Here is a 26,779-nt window from a genome sequence, read left to right on the forward strand (position 1 = left end):
TGGCCAAGATCAAAGAGCTGTCGAAAGACACCAGAAACAAAATTGTAGACCTGCAACAGGCTGGGAAGACTGAATCTGCAATAAGCAAGAAGCTTGGTGTGAAGAAATCAACTGAGGGAGCAATTATTAGAAAATGGAAGACACACAAGACCACTGATAATCTCCCTCGATCTGGGGCTTCATGCAAGATCTCACCCCGTGGTGTCAAAATGATGACATGAAGGGTGAGCAAAAATCCCAGAACCACATGGGGGCATCTAGGGAATGACCTGCAGAGAGCTGGGACCAAAGTAACAAAGGCTACCATGAGTAACACACTACGCCGCCAGGGACTCAAATCATGAAGTGCCGGACATGTCCCCCTGCTGAAGCCAGTACATGTCCGGGCCCGTCTGAAGTTTGCTAGAGAGCTTTTGGATGATCCAGAAGAGTACTGGGAGAATGTCATATGGTCAAAGTAGAACTTTTTGGTAAAAACTCAACTCATCCTGTTTGGAGGAGAAAGAATGCTGAGTTGCATCCAAAGAACACATACCTACTGTGAAGCATGGGGGTGGAAAAATCATGCTTTGGGCCTTTTTTTTCTGCTAAGGGACCAGGATTACTGATGCATGTAAAGGAAAGAAAGAATGATTTTGAGTGAAAACCTCCTTCTATCAGCAAGGGCATTGAAGATGAAATGTGGCTGGATCTTTCAGCATGACAATGATCCCAAACACACCGCCCGGGCAACAAAGGAGTGGCTTTGTAAGAGTAGCCAGTCTCCAGATCTCAACCCCATAGAAAACCTTTGGAGGGAGTTAAAAGTCTGTGTTGCCCAGTGACATCCTCAAAACATAACTTCTCTAGAGGAGATCTGCATGGAGTAATGGGCCAAAATACCAGCAACAGTGTGGGAAAACCTTGTGAACACTTACAAAAAACGTTTGACCTCTGTCATTGCCAACAAAGGGTATATAACAAAGTATTGAGAAGAACTTTTGTTATTGGCCAAATACTTAACCCCTTAAGAACGCAGGACGTAAATGTACGTCTTGGTGCGGTGGTACTTAACGCACCAGGACGTACATTTATGTCCTAAGCATAACCGCGGGCATCGGAGCGATGCCCGTGTCATGCGCGGCTGATCCCGGCTGCTGATCGCAGCCAGGGACCCGCCGGCAATGGCGGACGCCCGCGATCTCGCGGGCGTCCGCCATTAACCCCTCAGGTGCCGGGATCAATACAGATCCCGGCATCTGCGGCAGTGCGCGATTTGAATGAATGATCGGATCGCCCGCAGCGCTGCTGCGGGGATCCGATCATTCATAACACCGCACGGAGGTCCCCTCTCCTTCCTCCGTGCGGCTCCCGGCGTCTCCTGCTCTGGTCTGTGATCGAGCAGACCAGAGCAGAAGATGACCGATAATACTGATCTGTTCTATGTCCTATACATAGAACAGATCAGTATTAGCAATCATGGTATTGCTATGAATAGTCCCCTATGGGGACTATTCAAGTGTAAAAAAAAATGTAAAAAAATGTAAAAGTAAAAGTAAAAAAACCCCAAAAAGCGTAAATTTTTTTTTTATAGACATATTTGGTATCGCCGTGTGCGTAAATGTCCGAATTATTAAAATAAAATGTTAATGATCCCGTACGGTTAACGGCGTGAACGAAAAAAAAAAAAAAAGTCCAAAATTCCTACTTTTTTAATACATTTTATTTAAAAAAAAATTATAAAAAATGTATTAAAAGTTTTTTATATGCAAATGTGGTATCAAAAAAAAGTAAAGATCATGGCGCAAAAAATGAGCCCCCATACCGCTGCTTATACGGAAAAATAAAATAGTTATAGGTCATCAAAATAAAGGGATTATAAACGTACTAATTTGGTTAAAAAGTTTGTGATTTTTTTTAAGCGCAACAATAATATAAAAGTATGTAATAATGGGTATCATTTTAATCGTATTGACCCTCAGAATGAAGAACACATGTAATTTTTACCATAAATTGTACGGCGTGAAAACGAAACCTTCCAAAATTTGCAAAATTGCGTTTTTCGTTTTAATTTCCCCACAAAATAGTGTTTTTTGGTTGCGCCATACATTTTATGATATAATGAGTGATGTCATTACAAAGGACAACTGGTCGCGCAAAAAACAAGCCCTCATACTAGTCTGTGGATGAAAATATAAAAGAGTTATGATTTTTAGAAGGCGAGGAGGAAAAAATGAAAACGTAAAAATTAAATTGTCTGAGTCCTTAAGGCCAAAATGGGCTGAGTCCTTAAGGGGTTAATTTGCACCATAATTTGCAAATAAATTCTTTAAAAATCAGACAATGTGACTTTATGGATTTTTTCTCATTATGTCTCTCATAGTTGAGGTATACCTATGATGAAAATTACAGGCCTCTCTCATATTTTTCAGTGGGAGAACTTGCACAATTGGTGGCTGACTAAATCATTTTTGCCCCACTGTAGCACTAATGTTGGAAAAACTGCAAATCTGAAATCACCACATCATACCACATTTTCATGTCTAAAGTGTTATTTATTTATTTTTTTTTGTCTTTGCACCATTGAGCACTCTAACAATTTGCAGTGTGAACAAAGGTTTGGCTATTGCAGCTCTGCCATGGTTTTTATCTTTGTGCACTGCACACCTAGCATAGTAACATTGTTCATAAGTTTGAAAAAAGACTTGAGTCCATCAAGTTCAACCTATAACCCTAATGAGTCCCTACCGAGTTTAGTTGATCCAGAAGAAGGCAAAAAAAACCTCATACTAGAGATAAAAATTCCTTCCTGACTCCAAATATGCCAGTCAGAATAAATCCCTGGATCAACGTTCTGTCCCTATAAATCTAGTATACATAACCAGCAATGTTATTATTCTCCATAAATGCATCCAGACCCCTTTTGAACTATTTTACATAGTTCACCATGACCACCTCCTCAGGCAGTGAATTCCACAGTCTCACTGCTCCTACAGTAAAGAACCCCATCTGTGCTGGTGTAGAAACCTTCTTTCCTCTAAACATAGAGGTTGCCCCCTTGTTGAAGATACAGTCCTGGGTATAAATAGATCATGGGAGAGATCTCTGTACGGTCCCCACACATATTTATACATAGTTATTAGGTCTTCACTAAGTCTTCTTTTTTCTAAACTAAATAATCTTAATTCTGATAATTAAGGCGTCCCTTGCCGCAAGCTTTTTCATTGATTTCGAACTCACACCAGCCTGGCAGTGAGTCTGAAATAGCAGCGATGGCAGAGCATGTGACCAGCTCAGCGCAGCTCCCCGGGCACTGTACACTGAGGACAAGCGGCGCTCTGAACATTGAGGATAAGCGGCGCTCTGAACACTGAGGACAAGCAGCACTCTGAACACTGAGGACAAGCGGCGCTCTGTACACAGGGGACAAGCAGGCATCTGGGCAGTGAGGACAAGCGGCGCTCCTTACACTGAGTACAAGCAGCGTTCCATACACTGAGGACAAGCAGGACTCTGTACACTGAGGACAAGCAGACATCTGGGCAGTGAGGACAAGCGGTGCTCCGTACACTTAGGACAAATAGGCATCTGGGCAGTGAGGACAAGCAGACATCTGGGCACTGAGGACAAGCAGGTACTAAACCCGCCCCCCCCCCCAAGTGAGGGCAGAAGCAGTCCCCCCTGGAAGGCTTCAGTGCAGCTCCTGCTGGGTCACACCCACATCCTCCTGCCGGGTGCTCACACTAAGTGAGCAAGAAGATAGGTAAGTTACAGAGCTTCGTAAAGCGCTTAAAAATTTTTTTAAGGGCAGGGAAGGTGTTAGGTGTTGTTAGGGAACATAGCTTAAATGGGCACTGTCAGATGCAAAAACGTTTGATATATTGTAAAGCATGCAAAACCAATAGGTTTTGCAATAGCTTTCTTTAGAAAATTTTCAGTATTTCATACTGAAAAAGCCAGTCAAACAACTGCCCCCCCTGCCCGCTTGGACACATACTAGTCCTGCTGTGTCTATGCATCATCACCTATGTCATGGACACACTTCCTTGATTGACAGCTGTGAGCGCAAGGCTCACAGCTAGAGGAAAAATCCTCCCACTGTCAGCTTGTGTCCCGCTACTGTCAGTGAGGACAAGCTGGGAGTTGTAGTTTTGCTAATGCTAGGGGAGATGTGAGCAGACAGCATACTGAGGGAGGGGGTGGAGACCTGCACAGTGAGACCAAACCTCTTCCCTTTGAGAGGAATTCAGACTAGTGAGCTAAATTAAAAGTGTACTGAGTGATATATAAAAAAAAAATGTTTTTTGTTGGATCTGACGGGTACGCTTTAAGTTAGTTTAGAAAAATTTATTTTGTGATAGGTACTGTTTAAGTTGTTGTTTCCAGTCTGACTACACTGCTCTCTGCTGACACCTTTGTCCATGTTAGGAACTGTCTGGAGCAGGAGAGGTTTGCTTATGTTCTACTTTATGTTAGTGATAAATTTTCGGCGATACTTGCATCCTTTCTTGGCGAAAAATTCAAAAATTTCATGAAAAATTTAAAAATTTTGCATTTTTCTAACTTTGAAGCTCTCTGCTTATAAGGAATATGGATATTCCAAACAAATTATATATTGATTCACATATACAATATGTCTACTTTATGTTTGCATCATAAAATTGATGAGTTTTTACTTTTGGAAAACATCAGAGGGCTTCAAAGTTCAGCAACAATTTTTCAATTTTTCGCAAAAATTTTCAAAATCTGAATTTTTCAGGGACCAGTTCAGGTTTGAAGTGGATTTGAAGGGTCTTCTGGTTAGAAATACCCCATAAATGACCCCATTATAAAAACTGCACCCCTCAAAGTATTCAAAATGACATTCAGTAAGTGTGTTAACCCTTTAGGTGTTTCACAGGAATAGCAGCAAAAGTGAAGGAGAAAATTCAAAATCTTAATTTTTTACACTGGCATGTTCTTGTAGACCCAGTTTTTGAATTTTTACAAGGGGTAAAAGGAAAAAAATCCTCTCAAAATTTGTAACCCAATTTCTCTCGAGTAAGAAAATACCTCATATGTGTATGTCAAGTGTTCGGCGGGTGCACTAGAGGGCTCAGAAGCGAAGGAGCAACAATGGGATTTAGGAGAGTGAGTTTTTCTGAAATGGTTTTTGGGGGGCATGTCCCATTTAGGAAGCCCCTATGGTGCCAGGACAGCAAAAAAAAAAAACACATTGCACACTATTATGGAAACGACACCCCTCAAGGAACGTAACAAGGGGTATGGTGAGCCTTAACACCCCACAGGTGTTTGACAACTTTTTGTTAAAGTCGGATGTGTAAATGAAAAAAAAAAATTCCACTAAAATGCTGGTTTTTCCCCAAATTTTACTTTTTTACAAAGGGTAATAGGAGAAAATGCCCCCCAAACTTTGTATCCCCATTTCTTCTGAGTATGGAAATACCTCATGTTTGGACGTCAAGTGCACTGCGAGCGAACTACAATGCTCAGAAGAGAAGGAGCGCCATTGAGCTTTTAGAGAGATAATTTGTTTGGAATGGAAGTCGGGGGCCATGTGCATTTACAAAGCCCCCCTTGGTGCCAGAACAGTGGACCCCCCCACATGTGACCCCATTTTGGAAACTACACCCCTCACGGAATGTAATAAGGAGTACAGTGAGCATTTACACCCTACTGGCGTTTGACAGATCTTTGGAACAGTGGGCTGTGCAAACAAAAAAAATTAAATTTTTCATTTTCACGTACCACTGTTCCAAAAATCTGTCAGACACTTGTGGGGCGTAAATGCTCACTGTACCCCTTATTACGTTCCGTGAGGGGTGTAGTTTCCAAAATGGGATCACATGTGGGTATTTATTTTTTTGGGTTTATGTCAGAACCGCTGTAAAATCAGCCACCCCTGTGCAAATCACCAATTTAGGCCTCAAATGTACATGGTGCACTCTCACTCCTGAGCCTTGTTGTGCGCCCGCAGAGTATTTTACGCCCACATATGGGGTATCTCCGTACTCAGGAGAAATTTTACAAATTTTGAGGGTATTTTTTTCCTTTTACCTCTTGTGAAAATAAAAAGTAAAGGGCAACACCAGCATGTTAGTGTAAAAAAAAATGTTTTTTTTAAACTAACAGGCTGGTGTAGACCCCAACTTTTCCTTTTCATAAGGGGTAAAAGGAGAACAAGCCCCCCAAAATTTGTAGTGCAATTTCTCCCGAGTACGGAGATACCCCATATGTGTCTCTAAACTGTTTCCTTGACATACGACAGGGCTCTGAAGTGAGACTAAATTAGGGATTTGAGGACTAAATTAGGGATTGCATAGGGGTGGACATAGGGGTATTCTACGCCAGTGATTCCCAAACAGGGAGCCTCCAGCTGTTGCTAAACTCCCAGCATGCCTGGACAGTCAGTGGCTGTCCGGAAATGCTGGGAGTTGTTGTTTTGCAACAGCTGGAGGCTCCGTTTTGGAATCACTGCCGTATAATAGGTTTTTCATTTTTATTGGGGGGGGGGGGGGGCAGTGTAAGGGGGTGTTTATGTAGTGTTTTACTCTTTATTAGGTGTTAGTGTAGTGTAGTGTAGTGTTTTTAGGGTACAGTCACACTGGCGGGTTACGGTGAGTTTCCCGCTAGGAATTTGCGCTGCGGCGAAAAATTTGCCTCAGCTCATACTTGAAGCAGGAAACTTGCTGTGAACCCGCCCGTGTGAATGTACCCTGTACGTTCTCATGGGGGGGAACCTCCAGCTGTTTCAAAACCACAACTCCCAGCATGCACGGTCTGTCAGTACATGCTGGGAGTTGTAGTTTTGCAACAGCTGGAGGCACACTGGTTGGAAAACCTTCAGTTGGGTTCTGTTACCTAACTCAGTATTTTCCAATCAGCGAGCCTCCAGCTGTTGCAAAACTACAACTCCCAGCATGCACGGTCTGTCAGTACATGCTGGGAGTTGTAGTTTTGCAACAGCTGGAGGCACACTGGTTGGAAAACCTTCAGTTAGGTTCTGTTACCTAACTCAGTATTTTCCAACCAGTGTGCCTCCAGCTGTTGCAAAACTACAATTCCCAGCATGTACTGATCACAGAAGGGCATGCTGGGAGATGTAGTTATGCAACAGCTGGAGGTACGCAACTACAACTCCCAGCATGCCGAGACAGACGTTTTCTGTGTGGGCATGCTGGAATTTGTAGTTTTGCAACATCTGGAGTGCTACAATTTAGAGACCCCTGAACAGTGATCTCCAAACTGTGGACCTCCAGATGTTGCAGAACTACAACTCCCAGCATACCCAGACAGCAAACAACTGTGTGGGCATGCTAGGAGTTGTAGTTTTGCAAGATCTAGAGGGCAGTATAGAGATCACTGTGCAGTGGTCTCTAAACTGCAGACCTCCAGCTGTTGCAAAACTACAAATTCCAGCATGCCCACACAGCAAACAGTTGTCTGGGCATGCTGGGAGTTGTAGTTTTGCAACATCTGGAGGGCTACAGTCTAGAGACCACTATAGTGGTCTCACACTGTAGCCCTCTAGATGTTGCTAGGCAACTACTCACCGACTTCCGTCGCATCCGGGAGCCATCCTCTTCTGCCGCACGCCGCCGCAGATCTCCGTCGCCGCCTGCCGATCCCCGTCGCTCCGCTGCCTCCGGAGGGGTAAGTGGACTCTGGCGCCGCTCCTCTTCGTTTTCCCCATTCTGGCCTGCCTATTGTGGGAGAGCAGAATGGGGAAAACGAAAGTAAACCCCTCCGCCCCTGATCTGCTATTGGTGGTCGCGTCTAGACCATCAATAGCAGGGATAGGAGGGGTGGCACCCGTGCCACCTCACTCCTATCGCTTTAGGGGGATCGTGGGTGTCTTTCCGGGTCACCGGGTCACCATAGACCCGTAATGACCCGGAATCGGCGCAAATCGCAAGTGTGAATTCACTTGCGATTTGCGCCGATCGCCGACATGGGGGGGTCTAATGACCCCCCCTGGGCATTTGCATGGGGTGCCTGCTGATAGATATCAGCAGTCACCCCAGCCTGGTCCCCACCCGGCGCGTGGCAGGGACCGAAAGTCCCACGGGCGTATGGATACGCCCTTCGTCCTTAAGTACCAGGAGGCAAGGGCGTATGCATACGCCCTTTGTCCCCAACAGGTTAAACAAAATGTATAACCAATCCTCAAGGATCTTACCCCAAAAGGTACATAATGATGTTCAAATAAAATATCATAGGATTGCTTTAGTTGACAGTTTTATTAGATATATAAAATTGCATATATAAAATACAATAAATTGAAATAAATTGCACTATAATATAATATTAAAGTCTCTTTGTTGGACAAAAAAATAGAAACACTTCATATATTTATCTCACCCACTCCTGTAGGACTCTATATGTGATGTCCTACATCGCATATAGAGTCCTACAGGAGCGGGTGAGATACAATATCAGCAGTGTTTCTATTTTTGAGTCCAACAAAGAGACTTTAACACTCAGATACAAGTAACAACATTCATGTTACAATTTTTACTACAATATCCACTGCAAAGACTTTTAAATCATCTAGCAAAGGACTCATAATTCATAGACCGGAACCATTCAATAGACCTTACTAAATTCACAAGGTCACTAGAGTGCTGGACATTACATTACATCTTTTGACCTTTCATACAGGGGTTTTTGACCACTAGGGCCCAGTGGTCTTCTCACCCTTTATATCAAATTTGTGCCAGAGTATTTAATAGTGCAATTTATTTTAATTTATTGTATTTTATACATGCAATTTTATATATCTAATAAAACTGTCAACTAAAGCAATCCTATGATATTTTATTTGAACATCATTATGTACCTTTTGGGGTAAGATCCTTGAGGATTGGTTATACATTTTGTTTAATACTTTACAAATCTGTTTAACTTTCTGGTGCCAGTTGATATGAAAAAAAAAATGTTTTCCACCAGGGTATCCCTATAACTTTCGACTGCAGCTACCTACACCTGCAGATGTTTTGCCAATATGTTTTGCATACCGAAATGTGATCAAGGAAACAATAGACGTTGGGGTATTTGTCAATTCAGTACCCCAGGTCACAGAGGCCCTTACCAGGCACACCCAGCGATCATTTCCTTTTAACCCCACCAGGACATAGGGCGTACAGGTACACCCTCGTATCCTGGGACTTAAGCACCAAGGGCATACCTGTAAGCCCGTGGGAATTCCGGTCCCCTATGCTCACCGGGTGGGGACCGGACCGGGATGCCTGCTGAATTTATTCAGGGGTCTCCTAACTCTGCCTGGCATGGTGGGGGTCCCTTCAGGAGCGGCGGCGGTGGGCAGGAGCAGCAGGAGCAGTGACAGCAGCAGCATTTCCGGCAGGGTAGGCGGCAAGATGCAGCAGGAGGTGAGGCCTGTTCACCTCCTGCTGTTGCTTAGCAACAACCCTCAGCATGCACAGCCAAAGGGCATGCTGGGAGTTGTAATTTTGCAGCAGCTAAAGTTCCAATTAACTACATCTCCCGGCATGCCCTTTGGTAGTCTATGCATGCTGGGGGTTGTAGTTATGCAAAAGCTGGGGGCACATTTTTTCTATGAAAAAGTGTGCATCTAGCTGTTGCATAATTACAATTCCCAGCATGCACGGACAGCAGAGCGGCATGCTGGGAGCTGTAGAAGTGTGTCTCCAGCTGTTGCAAAACTACAAATCTCAGCATGTCCTTCGGCTGTCAATGCATGCTGAGAGTTGCAGTTTTGCAACAGCTGAAGGCACACTAGTTGTGAAACAGAGTTTGTGTCCTAACTCAATGTTTCGCATCCAGTGTACCTCCAGCTGTTGCAAAAATACAACTCCCAGTATGCACTGAGAGACCATAAATGCTGGGAGTTCTAGTTTTGCAACAGCTGGCGGCACATTGGTTGTGAAACACTGAGTTAGCAAAATCTCAGTGTTTCACAGCCACTATGCCTCCAGCTGTTGCATAAGTACAACTCCCAGCATGTATGGTCTGTCAGTGCATGCTAGGAGTTGTAGTTTTCCAACAGCTTAAGGTTTGCCCCCCCCCCCCCCCCATGTGAATGTACAGGGTACATTCACACGGGCGGGTTTACAGCGAGTTTCCATCGGCAAGTTTGAGATGCGTCAAATTTTCCACCACAGCTCAACTCCCAGCGAGAAACTTACTGTAAACCCCTGCCTGTGTGAATGCACCCTAAAAACACTACACTGCACTACACTAACACAAAATAAAGAGTAAAACACCACACTACACTAAATAAAAAGTAAAACACTGTTACACAGTCCCCCCCTCCCCAATAAAAATAAAAACATTTTGTACGGCACTGTTTCCAAAACGGAGCCTCCAGCTGTCGAAAAAAGACAACTCCCAGTATTGCTGGACAGCCACTGACTGTCCAGACATGCTGGGAGTTTTGAAACAGATGGAGACACCCTGTTTGGGAAACACTAGCGTTGGGTATTTTGGTGGCGGATGCAAATCCCCAATTTAGGCCTCAAATGTGCATTGTGCTCTCTCGCTTTGGAGCCATGTCGTATTTCAAGGCAACAGTTTAATGTCACATAGCCACTCGGGAGAAATTGTGTTAAAAATTTGGGGGGGCTTTTTCTCCTGTTACCCCTTATGAAAAGGTAAAGTTGGGGGTCTACACCAGCATGTTAGTTCAAAAAAAACATTTTCTACACTAACAGGCTGGTGTTGCCCTATACTTTGAATTTTCACAAGCGCTAAAAGGAAAAAAAGACCCCCAAAATTTGTAACACAATTTCTCCTGAGTATGGAAATACCACATATGTGGATGCAAAATGCACTGCAGGCGCACAACATCGCTCAGAAGTGAGAGCGCATCATATACATTAGAGGTCTAAATTGGTGATTTGCACAGGGATGGCTGATTTTACAGCAGTTCTGACATAAATGCAAAACAATACATACCCACGTGTGACCCCATTTTGGAAACTAAACCCCTCACGGAACGTAACACAGGTGTTTGACAAATTTTCGCTAAAGTTGGATGTGAAAATCCCCCAGAAATGTTTTCACTAAAATGCTGGTGTTACGCTACATTTTTCATTTTCACAAGGGAAAATGTGCAGCCCATTTCTTATGAGTATGGAAATACCCCATATGTGGATGTAAAGTGCTCTGCGGGCAAACTACAATGCTCAGAAAAGAAGGAGCCCCATTGGGATTTTTGAGAGAGAGAATGTGTCTGAAATTGAAGGCCATGTATGTTTACAAAGCCCCCATGGTGCCAGAAAAGTGGACCCCCCCCCCCACATATGTCCCCATTTTGGAAACTACACCCCTCATGGAATGTAATAAGGGGTACAGTGAGCATTTACACCCCATGGGTGTCTGACAGATTTTTGGAACAGTGGTCCGAGAAAATGAAAAATTGAATTTTTCATTTGCACTGCCCACTGTTCCAAAGATCTGTAAAACGCAAGTGGGGTGTAAATGCTCACTAAAACCCTAATAAATTATGTGTGGGGGTGTAGTTTCCAAAATGGGGTCACATGTGAGGGGGTGGGGGTCCACTCTTCTGGCACCATGGGGGGCATTGTAAATGCACATGGCCCTCGACTTCTATTCCAACCAATTCTCTCTCCAAAAGCTCAATGGCGCTCCTTCTCTTCTGAGCATTGTAGTTCACCCGCAGAGCAGTTTACATCCACATATGGGATATTTCCATACTCAGAGGAAATTAGGTTACAAATTTTGGGAGGCTTTTTCTCCAATTACCCCTTGTGAAAATGAAAAGTTTGGGGTAACACCATCATTTTAGTGAAAACAATAAAAAAAAATATTTTCACATCTGACCTTAATGAAAAGTCATCAAACACCTGTGTGGTGTTAAGGCTCACTATACCCTTTCATTCCGTAATGGGGGGGTTCTAAAATAGTATGTCATGGGTTTTTGTTTTTTGCTGTTCTGGCACCATAGGGGCTTCCTAAATGCGACATGCCCCCGAAAACCACTTCAGCAAAATTTGCTTTCCAAAAGCCAAATGTGACTCCTTCTCTTCTGAGCATTGTAGTGCACCAGTAGAGAACTTCATGTCCACAGATGGGGGTATTTCCATACTCAGAAGAGATGGGAGTACACATCTTTGGAGTGTTTTTCTCCTACTACCCCTTGTGAAAATGAAAAATTTGGGGTAAATTTGGGGCATTTTAGTGAAAAAAATCTAATTTTTCATTTCCACATCCGACCTAAACAAAAAGTGATCAAACACTTGTTGGGTGTTAAGGCTCACTGTACACCTTGTTACGTTCCTTGAGGGGTGTAGTCTTACAAAAGTAAAAACATGTCAACTTTATGATGCAAACATAAAGTAGACATACTTTATAAGTGAATCAATATATATATATATATATATATATATATATATATATATATATATATATATATAGTTAATTTGGCATGTCTACTTTACTTACAAACATTTTTCATGAAATTTTGGAATTTTGGAAGTATCAATGAAAATTTACCACTATTTTAAAGTAGAATATGTCAAGAAAAAACTATCCCAGAGTTATTAACGCTTAAAGTGACAATGGTCAGATATGCAAAAAATGCTCTGGTCCTTAAGGTGAAAATGGAAATTGGCCAACTCTGGCGCTGGCACTCTGGATGGTGAAGGACTAGGAACTTGATTTATTAGACAGATACACAGGCAACATTTTTCTGGTCTGTACCGGACCCTTCGTCAGGCAAAGTGCATATAACAGGTAGTGATGAGCGGCATAGGCCATATTCGAATTCGTGATATTTTGCGAATATATGGACGAATATTCGTAATATATTCGTGAAATTCGCATATTCATTATATTCAGTTTTTTGCGCAAATGCAAAAATATATGCGCATATTCGCGAATATTGTGCCCTCCCTTCTTTAATGGTATAGGGAACTATGACTAGTGCATTAACTCTGTGATTTTTTGCCCATTGAATCCAATAGGCCAATTGTGGTCTATGGGGATCTCACGGCATGTAAAACAGTAAGATAAGCAGGACCGTCTCGGCAGCACAGTGGATGGCTGACCACCACTGGTTTGAGTCCCGTGGTGGGACAGAGTGTTACAGTGCTGTGGTTTAATTTTACTTTCCTGGAAAAGCAGCTGAGTTGCCCATGGCAATCAATCAGATTGTTTCTTTCATTTTTCACAAGGCCTCTGCAAAATGAAGGAAGCAATCTGATTGGTTGCTATGGGCAACTCAGAAACTTTTCCTCTGGACAGGTTTTGATAAATCTCCCTCTATGGGGGAGATTCATCAAAACCAGTGTAGAGGAAGAGTTGTGCAGTTGCCCATAGCAACCAATCAGATTGCTTCTTTCATTTTTGAAAAGGCCTCTGAAAAATGAAGAAAGCAATCTGGTTGCTATGGGCAACTCAGACATTTTTCCAGGAAAAGCTTCTGTGTTGCCCATAGCAACCAATCAGATCGCTTCTTTCATTTTGCAGAAGCCTTGTGAAAAATGAAAGAAGCAATCTGATTGGTTGCTATGGGCAACTTAGCAGCTTTTCCAGGAAAGTTAAACCACAACACTGTAACACTCTGTCCCACCCCGGGGCTAGAACCAGTGGTGGTCTGCCATCCACTGTGCTGCTGAGACAGTCCTACTTATCTTACCATTTAGCATGCCATGAGATCCCCATAGACCACAATGAGTCTATTAGTTTCAATGGGCAAAAAATCACAGAGTTAATGCACTAGTCACAGTTCCCCATACCATTAAAGGGTACCTCTCATCAAAAAAACTTTTGATATATTATAGAGTAATGTATGCAGAATAACTTTACAATTGCATGTTATTAAAAAAATATGCTTCTTTCTGTTTAATTTTCCACTTTGAAGAAATGACCACTAGGGGTCTCCCTACCAGTCCTGGCAGCAAGCATTTCAGACTCATGCTGGAGTCCTAAACACTACGAGCTGCCAGTCTGCTTTGTTCACAAAGGAGAACACTCAGAGCTGCTAGCCTGCTTTGTTCACAGCCTGTTTGGCTGAGAACAAAGCAGGCTGGCAGCTCTGAGTGTTTAGGACTCCAGCATGAGTCAGAAATGCTTGCTGCCAGGATTGATCGGGAAAAATACAATAGAAAGAAGCATATTTTTCATTAACATGCTATTGGAAAGTTATTCAACATTCATTAATCTAAAATATATCAAAAGTTTATTTGATGAGAGGTATCCTTTAAATAAGGGAGGACTATATATTCGCGAATTTGCGCATATGCGCATACATTTTGCATATGCGGGAAAAAAACAAATATTCGTAATTACGAATATATAGTGCTATATTCGCGAATGCCATGGACAGTATGGACCAGTTATCTAGTAAGTGGAGTGGCATTGTTGAGTTCAGATGGTAATATACAGAGTGGGAGTGGCTATTTTTCTTAACTTATGAATCATTTGGATAAAGTAGTGGAGCGCCATATAGCTGGAGCAATGTCCAGAAGGGGCAGACTTTGTAAGCACAGAAGGGTATTTTACTGTGTGGGGTTGACATTCTTTCTAAATTTATGAATGTTTGTAGTTACTAGTTACCAATGAAGCACCATGTGGCTAGAGTGATGTGCAGAAGGGGCGGACATTACACACAGATATAACATAGAGATGGATGGAGTCTCATGAATCGTGTGGCGTTATTCATACCTTGTTGCAAATACTGTGATAATTATTGCAAGTTTATGAATGTAACAGTGTGCTGGTTATAGTTGCAAACTAAACTAGAATTGTTTCTGAGACTTTGTTAAGCCCACAAGGTTGGAGCGAGCTGCATTTATAAACCAGTATACCTCCAGTATTTTGAGGACCTCAAATCTGTTAGACCTATGTTTGGAGACATGGTCTGTAGGAAGTACCTTAAATGTTATTTATTTTTTATTTTTTTTTATATCTTTGTGGGCAATAGCACAATGTCTGGATAAACTATGTAGCAGGAAACCAGTTTTGATATTAAATCTGTGATTGTTAATCCTGTTTCTGAGCTTCTAGGTATTCCTGCCAATATATTGCATCCAGCAACAACAATGGATTAAAAAAATCACATGGTTTGATTCACAAGTCAGATAGTAATTTATTTCTCCTGTTACATTGGAGCAAAAGTGAGATTTCTGTGCAGCAAAGGCAGCGGTTCTTTCCACAGTGGAAGCTCCCCATAGGACCATATTTCAGAATTTTCCATTGTTGCTGCTTCAACTGGCTCGGAGCAAGAATATTCTTAATGGATGTTGCCCTGCGGAATGTTACTGCTGGATTTTTTGGTAGTTGGTCAATGAGAAAATTGTCATTTCCAAGATATGCAAATGGTGTATTAATATCCTCTTTTTGTCAGGTGCAGATGAACTGTATGTGATGATAAAATTAAATTCCCAGTTTTTGGTAGATTTTACTTAAATTTTTGGGTTTAGACAATCTTCCTGAGTTAGGGTCTTGTTTTTTTCGTATATGCATCTGATAGTAATTTGGAAGGGTAGTTCTTTGCAGTAAACTTCTTTTTTAGGATTCCTGCTTGTGTCCAAAAATCGTGATGGTTGGTGGAATTGTTTTCTCACCCTCTTATACTGCGAATAAGGTATATTCTCTAACCGCTTTTCATAGTGTCCACTTGAAAAGTCGATATAGCTGTTAGTGTTGACCTTTTTGAAGAATGTAGATGTGATAAATGTATTGTCATCGTGAGATATGGTAAGATCCAGAAATTCTATGGTGTCCTTACTAGTATTGTTCTGATTCTCCAAGAGGTAGCTGATGGAAGTGTCCGAGCCTCTCCAAATGAACACATGATCGTGAACATAAATCTTTGGTAGCACAGGACCTGCTCCATAATGGAGGCATTGCCCAAGATATATTTAGCCTCAAAGGCCCCCATAAAGAGGTTAGCATATATGGGGGCCACTTTGTCCCCCATAGTGGTACCTTTCCTCTGCTGGTATGTGGTACCATTATATGTAAAAAAGTTATTTTCGAAAATGAATTTGAGGCCATCCAACAAAAACGCTCTCTGAGTTTAAGTAATATGTGTATCATTAGCCAGGAATGTTCCTACCTCTCTCAGCCCCAATTTGTGGTCAATGTTTGTATACAATGCATACATCACAGGTAATCATTTTATATATGGGATCCCTTGGTAGGGAGGACAGCTGCTGTATAAGTTGCATAGAATCGCGGATGAAGCTGGGGAGGCCCACCAGATATTTCTGCAAATACAGATCAATGAAATGTGCTAGATTACTCGGGGTGAATTAGTACAGACAATAATAGGTCGACCAGGTGATTTTGTAAGTGAATTTTGGGTAAAAAATTTAAATATGGATGGTTGTCATTATTAGCGGTAAGGAACTGGTATATTTTTGTTTGTTGAGTATGTTATTATGAAATGCTTGTTGAAATAAAGCTCCAAGGCCTTTTAAACATTTTTTTAAAAGGTTCTATGGTGATCATTCAATAGAACTCTTGGTCCGACAATCACGGGGCCTCCTCCTTTGTCTGCTGACCGGAAAGCCGCAGTAGTGACAAATCGTTTTTCAGTAGGATTGCTTCATATTCTTTCTTTTTTTTTCCTTTATATTTTTTTTATTTATTAATTTTTTTCATGTTTTTTCTTGAAGCTAAGACCTGCTTGTAACAACCGTAGCATAGGGTAATGTTCTGCTCTGGTGTTTCAGTCTCTCCTATCTTAGTCTGGGAACTATTCCTCAAAGGGGTAACCAGACTTTGTTTTTTTACCCAAATGTCCTTGGTAAAATGAGGGTGCGTGTGTGTGCGTGCGTATACCCCGATGCACCCCCAGGAAATGCAGGGGGAGAGAGGCCGTCGCTGCCCGCTTCTCTCCCACTGCCTGTCCTGGGGTCTAGAGCCCTGCTGCCGCTTCTCTCCCGCTGGCTATCTGCGCGGCAATGGGGCCGCTGGCTATCTGAAGCGGTGCCTGCAATGGGGCAGCGGCGCCGATAGCCAGGGGGAGAGAAGGGGCAGCGGCAGCCATTGCCGGCGCCACTGCCCCGTTGCCTCCCCCATCCCCGGTTGTATAATTACCTGTTGCCGGGGTTGGGTCCGCGCTGCTTCAGGCCTCCGGTGTGCGTCCCATGCATCGTTGCTATGCACGGCGCGGCGCAATGACGAGTGACATCATTGCGTCTCGCAGCGCATAGCAACGACGCAGGGGACGCACACCGGAGGCCTGAAGCAGCGCGGACCCGACCCCGGCAACAGATAATTATACAACCGGGGATGGGGGAGGCAATGGGGAAGCGGCACCGGCAATGGGTGCCGCTGCCCCTTCTCTCCCCCTGTCTGGCACCGATAGCCAGGGGGAGAGAAGGGCCGGCAGCAGGGCTCTAGACCCCAGGACAGGCAGGGGCAGAGAAGCTGGCAGCGACGGCAGGTCTCTGCACCTGCAAAGCCGCTGCAGTTCATTGATTTAAAGCGCCCGCTTTAAATCATTGAACTGCAGTGGCTTATCGGCGTATAACACGCAGGTAGACTTTAGGCTAAAAATTTTAGCCTAAAAAGTGCGTGTTATACGCCGATAAATACGGTAATTGGAATTTAAAAATGATTTAGAGTGAATGCTATTACTTTGTGGGTGTGGTCAAGAAGGTGGGTTTTTATTTCTATAATGTTGTCTTATATGTGTTATTGGGATAGTTCTCATTTTTTAATGTATTTTTTGGGTCCTTTTGGTAATCACCAGGCTTTTTTGGGGTGGGAGGAATTGGGTATATTGCAATCACCCAGGTTGTGGAGGGAGGGTGAGTGTGGAAACTGATGTTGCTGTGACCCTCCTTCATTCTTCCAGTTCCAGGGGTCCCCTTTAAGGTAATCCGCCCTGTCTCTGTTCAGTATGTGTACTTTTTTATCGATAATGTCGGACTTTTGGTCAATCTCCTGGCAATGTTGTGATTGATGTAGTGAAAATCATGGTGGGTATAAAATTTGTACAGTTTTTCCATGATTTATTTTATATTTGCATCTGCAGAACCGGTGCTTCCATCAAACATCAACTAGTACGAGCACCCTCGACGTTTTATCCTGTGCACTCCCAGGGTCATCAGATCAATACTTTTTATGATTTGGTGTCGGAAGAATTCAAAAAAATAACCATATCCATTACAAAGAAAAACAAACAAAATCCAATCTATGGAAACAAGAACTTGGAGCCCTAAGAGGCCTCCAAAAAAAACTGAATCCGGTTTTCCAGTCAGCAGACAAGGGTGGAAGCCTTGTGATTATGGTTTACGAACAATACCATGAGGAGGCCATGCGTATCTTGTTGAACCAAGAGTTATTGGTGAATCTGAACAACAATAATTGGGGTATCTCCTTCACCATCCATACTAGTAAGGACACCACAGAATTTCTGGATCTTACCATATCTCACGATGACAATAAATTAATCACATCTACATTTTTCAAAAAAATGGTTGATACTAACAGCTATATCGAATTTTCAAGTGGACACTATAAAAAGTGGTTGGAGAATATACCTTACTCGCAATATAAGAGGGTGAGAAAAATGTGCACTAACCATCACGATTTTAGGACGCAAGCAGAAATCCGAAAAAGAGGTTTACTGTGAATAACTACCCTACAGATGCATACGAAAAACCAAGACCCTAACTCAGGAAGATTGTCTAAAACCAAAAATAGAAGTTAAATGTACCAAAAACTGGGAATTAAATTTTATCACCACATACAGTTCATCTGCACCTGACATAAAGAGGATATTAAGACAGCATTGGCATATCTTGGAAAATGACAAATTCCTCAGTGACCAACTACCCAAAAATCCAGCAGTAACATTCCAGAGGGCACCATCCATTAAAGGGGTTATCCACCATAAAGTGATTTTAGTATGTACCCGGCAGACAGTAATGGACATGCTTAGGAAGAATCTGCGCTTGTCTTGGGGCTAAATGGCTATGTTGTGAGATTACCATAACACTGTGGCTAGCTGTTTGTGAACTGGTATTTCCTGTTTGACTTTTCTTTTTTTGACTACAAATCCCACAATTCCATCTTCCTACCTCCCACACATCAGCCCTGCCACCCATTGAATCATAAATGAGCTGCATCCATTCAAATCAGTGTGGTTTTCAATCAGGGTGCTTACAGCCATTGCAGACTGATCTCTCTCCCACCAAACGATCCCTCCACCCATTGAAGCAGACAGGCTCCCTGTCATCAGCTGACTAGGTCAGGTGTCGGCCGCATTGCAAGCTGGGAAAAATCTGAGACAACAGTCATTTTGTATGCTGGTAAAAATATATATTGGAGTGAAATCACAGAAGAATTTGAGAAAACCGTCACACTCAGGTACAGACACTATACTATGAACTACCCTAACTTTACAGTCCCTGTAGCATAGTCAATTAAATTCCTGGAATACTAGTTTAAAGGGGTACTCCGGCGCTTAGACATCTTATCCCCTATCCAGCTGTCACGCCCCCTCCCATAGGCTTGCATTGAGGGGGGGAGCATGACATCACACGGGGGCGGAGGCGTGACATCACATGCCACCTGCCCCGTGGTTGCCGGTAATCAGACCCGGAGCGAACATGCTCTGGGGACTGATTATAAATGGGGTGCGGCGTGCAAGATCACGGGGGTCCCCAGTGGCGGGGATAGGGGATAAGATGTCTAAGCGCCAGAGTACCCCTTTAAGAATATTCTTGCTCTGAGCCAGTTGAAGCAGCAACAACAGAAAATTCTGAAATGGGGTCCTATGGGGAGCTTCCGCTGTGGAAAGAACCACTGCCTTTGCTGCACAGAAATTCAGTGTTGTTGCGGGATGCAATATATTGGCAGGACTACCTAGAAGATCAGAAACAGGATTAACAAGCACAGATTTAAAGGGGTTATCCAGGAAAAAACTTTTTTTTATATATCAACTGGCTCCAGAAAGTTAAACAGATTTGTAAATGACTTCTATTAAAAAAATCTTAATCCTTTCAGTACTTCTTAATCCTTTCAGAGCTTCTGAAGTTTAGGTTGTTCTTTTCTGTCTAAGTAATCTCTGATGACACGTGTCTCGGGAAACGCCCAGTTTAGAAGGTTTGCTATGGGAATTTGCTTCTAAACTGGGCGGTTCCCGAGACACGTGTCATCAGAGATTACTTAGACAGAAAAGAACAACCTTAACTTCAGAAGCTCATAAGTACTGAAAGGATTAAGATTTTTTAATAGAAGTAACTTACAAATCTGTTTAACTTTCTGAAGCCAGTTGATATATATAAAAAAGTTTTTTCCTGGAATACCCTTTTAATATCAAAACTGGTTTCCTGCTGCATAGTTTATCCAGACACTGTGCTATTGCCCACAAAGATATATATATAAAAAAATTAAGGTACTACCTACAGACCATGTCTCCAAACATTGGTCTAACAGATTTGAGGTCCTCAAAATAATGGAGGTATACTGGATTTATAAATGCAGCTCACTCCTTCTGGGCTTAACAAAGTCTCAGAAACAATTCAAGTTTAATTTGCAACTATAACCAGCACACTGTTACATTCATAAACTTGCAATAATTATCAAAGTATTTGCAACAAGATCTGTCACCTCTGAATAACGCCACACGATTCATGAGACTCCATCCATCTATATGTTGTATGTGTGTGTAAAGTCCTCCCCTCCTGGACATTGCTCCAGCTATATGGCGCTCTACTTCTTTAGCCAAATGATTCATAAGTTAAGAAAAATAGCCACTCCGTATAATACCATCTGAACTCAACAATCCCACTCCACTTACTGGATAACTGGTCCATACTGTCCTGACATGAGGTCCGCCCCTTTTGCACATCACTGCGGCATCTATAGCGCCCCAGCAATGGAATCACTCATTCTACAGAGTCTACGGAGTGCACAAACTAGTCCCGCCACTTTTGAACACTGCTCCTGTAGTATGGCGCTTCCACGCAATACATAACAGTAAGGCATATTGTGCAACACATACCACGGATTGAGTGAATCTTCACAGTTGTAGCCGCAATGGCAAAAACCCATTCCTATCAATACATTAGTCTCCGCTTCGGCCCTTTACAGTACTTGAGATGTTATGCACATTGTACATGCAGGATCCTACATTATATTATCCACATGAAAGGCATCCCCTCATTGTTCATGCACTCATGTGTTCATCAGACAAGGTGTATCCTCTTTTTGTTTTAATTTAATCGGTATTCCATGCCATGGTTTTATATTTGTGTGCCAGCCTTTACCTGTTCCTATTTGTGTGCCAGCCTTTACCTGTTTGTATATGCGTAGTGAGTGAATTTTAACTTCGCTGTGTTATCCTGTTACATGAACTTTGCCGGACAAAGGATCCAGTACGGATCAGAAACGCGTTGCCTGTGTATCTGTCTAATAAATCATTTTAACCCCTTAACCCAAGCCCAATTTCACCTTAAGGACCAGAGCATTTTTTGCACATCTGGCCACTGTCAATTTAAGCATTAATAACTCTGGGATGCTTTTACTTTTCATTCTGATTCCAAGTTAGTTTTTTCGTGACATATTCTACTTCATGTTAGTGGTAAATTTTTGTCGATACTTGAATAATTTCTTAGTGAACAATTACAAAATTTGCTGAAAAAAATCAAAAATTTTGCATTTTTCTAACTTTGATGCTCTCTGCTTGTAAGGAAAATAGATATTTCAAATAAATTATATATTGATTCACATATACAATATGCTTACTTTATCTTTGCATCATAAAGTTGACATGTGTTTTCTATTGGAAGACATTAGAGGGCTTCACAGTTCTGCAGCAATTTTCCAATTTTTCCCAAACTTTTCAAAATCGGAATTTTTCAGGGACCAGCTCAGTTTCGAAGTGGATTTGAGGAGCCTTCATATTAGAAATACCCCACAAATGACCCCATTATAAAACTGCCCCCCTCAAAGTATCCAAAATTACATTCAGAAAGTGTGTTAACCCTTTAGGTGTTTCACAGGTATAGCAGCAAAGTGAAGGAGAAAATTCAAAATCTTCATTTTTACACTCGCATGTTCTTGTAGACCACGTTTTTGAATTTTTACAAGGGGTAAAAGGAGGGAAAGCTTCCTAAAATTTGTAACCCAATTTCTCTCGAGTAAGGAAATACCTCATATGTATATGTCAATACCTCATATGCACTACAAGGCTTAGAAGGGAAGGAGCGACAATGGGATTTTTCTGAATTGGTTTTTGGGGGGCATGTCACATTTAGAAAGCCTCTATGGTGCCAAAACCGCAGAAAAAAAAAACCACATGGCATACTATTTTGGAAACTACACCCCTCAAGGAACGTAACTAGGGGTACAGTGAGCCTCAACACCCCATAGGTGTTTTGACGACTTTTTGTTAAATTTGGAAGTGTAAATGATTTTTTTTTTCACTAAAATTCTGGGTTTCCCCAAAATTTTACATTTTTACAAGGGACAATAGGAGAAAATCCCCCCTCCCCAAATTTGCAACCCCATCTCTTCTGAGTATGGAAATACCCCATGTGTGGATGTCAAGGACTGCGGGCGCACTACAATGCTCAGAAGGAGTCACATTTGCAAATTGGGGGGGGGGGGGACATGTCACATTTAGGACGCCCCTATGGTGCCGAACAGCAAAAAAAAAAAAAACACATGGCATACTATTTGAGAAAGTATACCCCTCAAGGAACGTAACAAGGGGTACAGTGAGCCTTAACACCCCACAGGTGTGATTTTGACTACTTTGGATGTGTAAATGAATTTTTTTTTACTAAAATGCTGTTTTTTCCCCCAAAAAATTTGACATTTTTACAAGGGGCAATAGGAGAAAATGCCCCCAAAATTTGTAACCCCATCTCTTCTGAGTATGGAAGTACCCCATGCTACCTACCAGCTTTGAAAAGTTATGCTGTGGTGGGCCTCAGACGAGGGGTCTGATCTGAGATTTACTCCTTGCTTCTTCATCCCCCTAATGGTGACCACCCTTCGTACCGTTACATGGGCCGTCGGGAGGCTGCTCTGAACACTACCATCACCTTGCCACAGTGGCGTGTCATATGGGACAGGGTGTCCATTTGCACACCCTATAAGGAAACCCAGTATAAACTGATTATGGGCTGGTATCACACTCCGGAGTTATTAAATAGATTGAACCCTGGCATCCCTCCTCAATGCTGGCGCTGTAGGGTGGGGTTGGGTACGGCGCTTCATATTTTTTGGTCCTGTCCTCTCCTCATAGATTATTGGAAAATATTGAAGCATTTAATATCTGATGCACTGCCTCTGAACCCTCTGACTTATCTACTTCACCTATCTCCTCCTACTCTCTCTAAGAAGTCGTTTAAAGGGGTACTTTGGTGAAAACTTTTTTTTTTTTTTTTTTAAATCAACTGGTGCCAGATTTGTAAATTACTTCTATTAAAAAATCTGAATCCTTCCTGTACTTATTAGCTGCTGAATACTACAGTGGAAATTATTTTCCGTTTGAAACACAGAGCTGTCTGCTGACATCATTAGCACAGTGCTCTCTGCTGACATCTCTGTCCATTTTAGAAACTGTCCAGGGTAAAAGGAAATCCCCATAGCAAACATATGCTGTTCTGGACAGTTCATAGGATGTGTGCAGGGATGGAGGCGGGAAAGTATGTAGTGTGTGTGCTTGGTGTATACTTTATATATATTATCTGTGCCTGCAGATAAAACTCACCCTGCACTAATGGACACAGGAGGACTTTTCTTCAGCCCTGAGCGGCACAGATCTCGGCAGAGGGGGGTCCCTGACTCCTTCTTACAGCTCTGCCCGCTGGCTGAACTCGGTGGGCTGGCAGACCTGCGAGAAGGGGACGTTAACCCCTCCTCTGCAGGCTGCTATTGGTCAGACAACCAATAACAGTATTCCTGGGGGGGTAGATCGTCACCTCCCCATAGATACAGGAGGTGATTGGGGGTGTATTCTACCGTATGACCGGATTCGTCGCAAATCGCCGTTGTGAATTCATAGATGAATTGATAGATATCAGCAGTCATCCCAGTCCGGGCCCTGCCTGGCGCGCTGTGGAGACCAAAATTCTCCTTAAATTGGCACTGTCAGATACAAAAACATTTGATATGTTGTAAAGAATGCAAAAACTAATAGGTTTTGCAATTGCTTTCATTAGAAAATTTTCAGTATTTCATACTGAAAAAGACAAACAACTGCCCCCCCTGCCTGCTTGGACACATACTGGTCCTGCTGTGTCCATGCATCATGGACACACTTCCTTGATTGACAGCTGTGAACACAGGGTTCACAGCTGGAGGAAAAATTCTCCCACTGTCAGCTTGTGTCTCACTACTGTCAGTGAGGACAAGCTGGGAGTTGTAGTTTTGCTAATGCTAGGGGAAAAGTGAGCAGACAGCATACTGAGGGAGGGGGAAGAGACCTGTACAGTGAGGCCACTCCCCTCTCTTTGAGAGGAATTCAGACTATTGACCTAAATTAAAAGTGTAATAAAAAAATAAATAAAGGTGCAAGACACATAAAATTACATGTACATGGTCAGGATTAGGTACTGAGTGAAATATATATATATATATATAAAAATGTTTTTTTTTTGTTGGATCTGACGGGTGCGCTTTAAGTACCAGGGCGTCAGGGCGTACCTGTACGCCTGTGGTCCCTAAGTGGTTAAGGAATATATCAGAGTTCCTAGTCCTCCACCATCCAGAGTGCCAGTGCCAGAATCGCCAATTTACCATGCTTTCTCTCCATTGCTTTGAACTGGGACAGCATGACTGCTCCAGAGGACTGTGGCTGAGGGTCTGGATACTTTTGAAAATGCTACATTAGGTGTTGTGCTCAACTCTACTTGGTTAGTGTATCTTTATCTACCACCTATATCCATCTTATAACGGCCTTCACTAAGAGCGCAGATTCCCCCTTTTTTTCCTGTTCTTTTTTATGTGGCATTATGGTCAAAATGGGCTTGGTCCTTAAGTGGTTAAAACTCTGTAAGCTTGGACACATAATGCTCCTAAAACAAATAGAAATATTTTTAGAACAGCATATGAAATAAAATATATCAATAGTGATATAGCCAAGAAGAAAGAGGGTTTTACGGGTAGTAGCAGGTGTGTTGGGAAAGGTTTAAAGGGGTTATCCAGGAAAAAAACTTTTTTTTTTTATATCAACTGGCTCCAGAAAGTTAAACAGATTTGCACCACCGCCGCAACACAGGTGCCCACGGGGGGGAGCGACCCACTGGCAGAGCGGCCCCAATGCCTCTCAAACCAGTCTATAGGCCGCACCCGCCCGCAGACACAGCGCCACGGCAGCAACAGACGCCGCCCCGCACCACACCAGTGTGAACAAGGTGTAATGACTCACTTACCTTACTCTCCCAGTCAGACTGGGAGGCAGCTAGGAGTGAAATGGCCCTGGTGTGGCTAATTACCACCTATATAGGTTTGGGCTGAGGGGGTGGGGAAGAGTGCAGCACATGTTCAAAAAAAAAAAAAAAGGGGAAGATAGAAATCACAATATGAATTCGAGTAGAATACAGACATAGCGCACATCTAAAATCTTGTATAATGATCTGGTTGCTTCTCAGCACAATATCAAAAACTAACAGGTTGTTAGTATACATTTTTGATCAAAAAGTACAAGCCCACTCGCCGCGTCAAGGCCACCTATTCAGAGTGGGTCCCTAACGTCCCTAGCATAAAATGGCGTAGCACTGGGCGGCGACCACCACCGCCGCAACACAGGTGCCCACGGGGGGGAGCGACCCACTGGCAGAGCGGCCCCAATGCCTCTCAAACCAGTCTATAGGCCGCACCCGCCCGCAGACACAGCGCCACGGCAGCAACAGACGCCGCCCCGCACCACACCAGTGTGAACAAGGTGTAATGGCTCACTTACCTTACTCTCCCAGTCAGACTGGGAGGCAGCTAGGAGTGAAATGGCCCTGGTGTGGCTAATTACCACCTATATAGGTTTGGGCTGAGGGGGTGGGGAAGAGTGCAGCACATGTTCAAAAAAAAAAAAAAAAAAAAAAGGGGAAGATAGAAATCACAATATGAATTCGAGTAGAATACAGACATAGCGCACATCTAAAATCTTGTATAATGATCTGGTTGCTTCTCAGCACAATATCAAAAACTAACAGGTTGTTAGTATACATTTTTGATCAAAAAGTACAAGCCCACTCGCCGCGTCAAGGCCACCTATTCAGAGTGGGTCGCCGCCCGGTGCTACGCCATTTTATGCTAGGGACGTTAGGGACCCACTCTGAATAGGTGGCCTTGACGTGGCGAGTGGGCTTGTACTTTTTGATCAAAAATGTATACTAACAACCTGTTAGTTTTTGATATTGTGCTGAGAAGCAATCAGATCATTATACAAGATTGTAGATGTGCACTATGTCTGTATTCTACTCGAATTCATATTGTGATTTCTAGCCTTCCTTTTTTTTTTTTTTTTTGAACATGTGCTGCACTCTTCCCCACCCCCTCAGCCCAAACCTATATAGGTGGTAATTAGCCACACTAGGGCCATTTCACTCCTAGCAGCCTCCCAGTCTGACTGGGAGAGCAAGGTAAGTGAGCCATTACACCTTGTTCACACTGGTGTGGTGCGGGGCGACGTCCGTTGCTGACGTGGCGCTGTGTCTGCGGGCGGGTGCGGCCTATAGACTGGTTTGAGAGGCATTGGGGCCGCTCTGCCAGTGGGTCGCTCCCCCCCTTGGGCACCTGTGTCGCGGCGGTGGTGGTCGCCGCCCGATGCTACGCCATTTTATGCTAGGGACGTTAGGGACCCACTCTGAATAGGTGGCCTTGACGT

Source organism: Hyla sarda, chromosome 4 (genome assembly GCF_029499605.1).
Source record: "Hyla sarda isolate aHylSar1 chromosome 4, aHylSar1.hap1, whole genome shotgun sequence".
NCBI classification, from domain to species: domain Eukaryota; kingdom Metazoa; phylum Chordata; class Amphibia; order Anura; family Hylidae; genus Hyla; species Hyla sarda.